This window comes from Cupressus sempervirens, chromosome 7 (assembly GCF_028749045.1).
Source record: "Cupressus sempervirens isolate cs-2001-9-10 chromosome 7, ASM2874904v1, whole genome shotgun sequence".
Lineage (NCBI taxonomy): Eukaryota > Viridiplantae > Streptophyta > Pinopsida > Cupressales > Cupressaceae > Cupressus > Cupressus sempervirens.
The window spans coordinates 281,354,458-281,359,155 of record NC_143124.1 but is presented as its reverse complement, the minus strand read 5'-3'; the positions used below and the strand labels follow the sequence as shown (position 1 = coordinate 281,359,155).

Sequence of the window (4,698 nt, the reverse complement as noted above, 5' to 3'; positions counted from 1 at the left end):
CATCTATATGAGCTTGGACATTTGTCACATTTTTTATGACTAGTTCAAGTTGACAAACATATTGACATTAGTTGTTGGATTGGAGTCCTTGCACATGGAGGAGGTGTTGATGAGGCACATGTATTGGGTTGTGAAGGTGCTATAAGGTTGAGGAAGTTACAGTGAAAGCTAAAACATGGCTGGCTAGTTGTGTAGTTGTGCATGCTCTAGCTTTATGTAAAATACAAAAGTTGCTGAATGAAAGCTATGGAATTTGTTGAAGGCTTGTCATTCAGTTGGTTGAGTGTTTTTGATGAGCGTTATGGTATCTTTCTTCAGTATGACTGTTGACATTCATCAAACAACAAACTTGCTGGAGCTGAATTTGGTTAGTTTTGATCTCTAGAGGATTTTGACAGACATGATCTTCTTGCTTGTGACTGTTCAACTGAAAGAAATTTTTTGATTTAGATGTATGTTTATTCATCATGTTATAATTTGTGTATTAAAACAAAGATGCCAGTATCTACATAATCTAATAGGTTTTATTAAAAGATTAAAATTATGATTATAGAAATAAAATGGAGAATAATGAAAAAACATTACCCACCAATTTTGTTGTCTCATCTCTCACCAAAGCTTTGATTTCAAAATTCTGATTGTTATTATCAAGAAGGAAAAGAAAGGTTGGAAATGTTTCTTTATTAATAACTTCTTGTAAACTTTTAAGGTTCAAAGTGAATTTTTTTTTTAAAAGCTATTACTTTTTTCTGCATATTATTATGAAGTCTTTACAGCATATTATATTTTATCATGTATAAACATTTATACTGTTTATGATAATTTTGTTTAGTATTTATGCAGTAAGTAGTATCTTGAATTTACATTTACATTTAGATTATAAATATGTATGTATTTATGTATTCAAGGTTCAAAGTGAAAAAAATAATTTAAAAAGCTATTACTTTTTTCTGCATATTATTATGAAGTCTTTACAGCATTTAGCTTTATCTTATTATATTTTTTTCATTTTATTATTTTATTATGTTTATCATTTAAATAGATACCACTTATATATGCTACCATAAATATTATATTTTATCATGTATAAACATTTATACTTTTTATGATAGTTTTGTTTAGTATTTATGCAGTAAGTAGTATTTTGAATTTACATTTAGTTTTAGATTATAAATATGTATGTATTTATGATTTGTATATTTTTAATAAAAATATTCATGTATCTCTATTCATACCCAGCTATAAATTAATAATCTAAGAAATTTGTAATGTATTTTTATATCTTAAAAGATGGAGAAACTCATTTAAATGGTCTGTGAGCACTCAGTCACCTCTGCAGTTGTGATGAGGTCTTTATTTTCATTCGTACTCATAGAGTAGAATATTTCAAGTGATAATATGCATAGTACTGTAACCAAATTTTAATTTCTTTCTTATATTTTAACTGATATAATTCATTTATGCTTGATTTATCAACAAGTTTGAGTTAGTTGTTGAGCTTTATATGAGGTCAAAACTCAACACTATAAAACTTGAAAACGCAAAATAAATTCTTAAATACGTAGGTTTTGGTACAACACAAAAGTCAAAACAGTATTTTATTTTTATCTTTTAATTGTATAACTTTTCCCATTTTCTAATTAGTATATTGGTATGATAAAAAAATGTTTCTCTAAACTTGATATATGATGAATAGGCACAATGGCTTTGATTGAGGTTGGACAAATTTCAATTACTATTGCAACACTCAGTATTTTGGCATTCATCTTTGGAGTTGTGGCTGAGAACAAGAAGGTTTCATGTCTTGAACTTTTTCATCTCTTGAAAGATTGGTATTAGTGCAGTATTACGAGGACAATCAATATATTTAGCAAATTTTCATAATTTTTTTTATCAATTGCTTAGGGTGGGTCTATTTCTTTAAATTGCAAACGAATAGTATATATAGAGCTCAATAGAAAATTGCATAGTAGTCATTTCAACATTTCATTACAGCAAATCTAAGTTACCAGATTCATTCTTTGACGTAGAAAAGTCTGGTAAGATTCTGACGATGAATTGATGAGGCTTTAGGCCCTTCCAAATAGTGAAACCTTCAGTAGTTAGCTTGTAGCCTATGCTAAAGTGAATATGTTATGTACAAATGTGAATCATTTGTTCTGTAAAAAAAAATGCTTAAAAAAACTATCTATTCAACTTCCATTGACCAACGAAGGGGTGAAACAAGAGTGTTATCCATCAGCATGGTTCCATTGAATGTAAAGGTCTATCAATTTGGAATCTATGAAGGTAGAATTAGGGAAAAAGAATTTGTGACTTGGCAAGGTGTTAGTGGAATACAAAAGCTAATCTGATGGCAAGCTAGAAAATAATTTGAAATAGCAATCTATTCAGTTCAATCAATCAAACATTGAGGAAAATCAAAATGTCTTCCACCAAGAATTGACAGATATTGAAATAGTTCAAAGATAGACAGCTGCAAGATTAAAAATGTGCATACTTCTAAGCACAAGGGGGAAGGGGCATGATGGAACAAAGAAACCCCTGGATGAAGTAGAGGCACTGTGTGGAGCAGGACTGGAAGATGGGGTTGTAAAATATTGCAATTGTAGATTTTTGTTATAGTATTGTTGTGTAGAGGTGAGGTTGATGAAGAGGCCCAAATTGTCTAGTGTATTTTGATAGATTTTGGATGTAATTTTTTTTTTCTGAGTATTGGGTGGAAGCTGAGAAGTTTTTGCAATTTTTTGTGTTTGTGTTTGAGTTTGAAGCTACAAATTGGAAGAGGTATTTCTTCTAGCATTATTTGACTTCCAAAAGGTCATACAATATTGAATATTAAGTTGTGACTTTAGGTTCTGCATTGTTGACTTCTAGTGAGGAGGTGGTTTCTAAATAAATGGATGTTGAAGTTGACTCTTGATTTGTCTAGGTGGTCTTTAGCATAGATACTTGAAAGGAATTGATATTAGTCTTCTTGTTATATAATTCAAGACTTTGTATTGATCTCCGATAGATGTATCTCAAAAGTCTATGATATTAAAGCTCATGCCACACTACAGATCACACATTAGCACCAAGTTTATCTTTTTGAAAAATAAATGGGAGATAGGAATGAAATGGAGGAGATGAAAGGAACTCTCTTTTACATCGTTTCTCAACAAGATGAAGAGGAGTAAAAAACTTATGCTTACAGTTCATTATCAATTGCAGTAGATATTGCAGATATTGAACTATTTCGATATCTATCAGTTTAATTTTAAATTTCTAGGGACCTCATTGCATTTTACCAATCTGTTTTAGTATTCAGAATAAATTGATTATTTGATTATGTATGCAAAACAATTTAATTTTAACTTTTTCCTTTGTATTTGAAAACATTGACTTAGTTTTACAAAGCTATAGTTAATATATTACTTCTTTTATGTGTTATGTAGCCTGCTTTGGGAACCACTATTACAGGGAAGGGCATTGTCATCTGCAAATACCCTTCTGATCCAACTACTGCTTTGGGCAGCTTCTCAATCATATTGTCATTCTTATTAACTGTGTTTGGGGTTGTAGCTTTATTTTATCCCTACAAAGGGAAAGTTGTTCCTGTGTACGCTCTCCAGAGGACTACTTCTCTGGTGGTTTTTTTTGCTATTGTTGTGTAAGTAATTGCAAACATATGACTTGATAGCTTTTGAATTTAACCGTGTTAGCATTTTTTATCATCAATGTTTGGAATCTTAAAAAGAAAATAAAAAAATGATAGGTACATTTTCAATATACTAGTCAGCACGTTTTTAATATTCTCTTTCTACAATGTACAGTCAGTTTCTTTTCCCTATGTAGGTGTTTCAGGATGTAAATGTTGAATGGAAGAGAAAATTCAAGGATTGGATAACATTGTTATAATTTAATGTGAGATGAGCCAGTGGAGTTTAATCAACTAGCTATTTGAAACAACTTACTACTTTAACCTTTTCAATTTTGGATATAAATAAAAGGGTGTTTGGAGAGCTAAATGTGTTTTCCCATGCTAATATCATGTATTTTTATACCAAGGCCATCTTTTTTATCATGGAAGCCTTGATGATGTGGGCTACAATCACAGAGATTCTACATAGAACACGAAATGTACATCATGATCTCACAACAAAATGCCCAACTGCAAAGACTGGCTTATATGGTGAAGCTGCCTTATGGCTTTAGATGCTTCTTTGTTTTGGCTTATATGCCAAATGATTTCCCTTAATGCAAGGGAAAAATATGATGAAGATGAGGAGGACATCAAAGGTCAGTATAGGCAGGTATTGATAACTGAATGGAATTTTTTTTTTGTTTTACTTTGTTTCCATCGTAATTGTGACATTGACCACAAGCATTGTGACGGGGTTGCTGTAGCGACGATGCCAACTGCCATCGTAATTGCCAAGGTGTCTATCACAATTGTGATGTCAGCCACAAGCATTGCAATGAGGTTTCTATAGCTGCGACACCAACTACCATCAAAATTGCCAGGGTGTCCGTCACTATTGTGATATCAACCACAAGAATTGTGACAGGGTTATTGTAGCAGTGATGCCAACTATTGTAGCAATTGCTAGGGTGTTTGTCACAATTACGACATCAGCCACAAGAATTGCGGTGGGGTTACTATAGTTGTGATGCCAACTATCATCACAATTGCCCAGTTGAACATCACAATTGTGA

General features: G+C 31.6%; 1 pseudogene; it reads left to right on the top strand.

The window, feature by feature from the left end:
- Positions 1-1,701: 1,701 nt before the first annotated feature.
- Positions 1,702-4,475, top strand: LOC149546520 (uncharacterized; annotated as a pseudogene).
- The last annotated feature ends 223 nt before the right edge of the window (positions 4,476-4,698 follow it).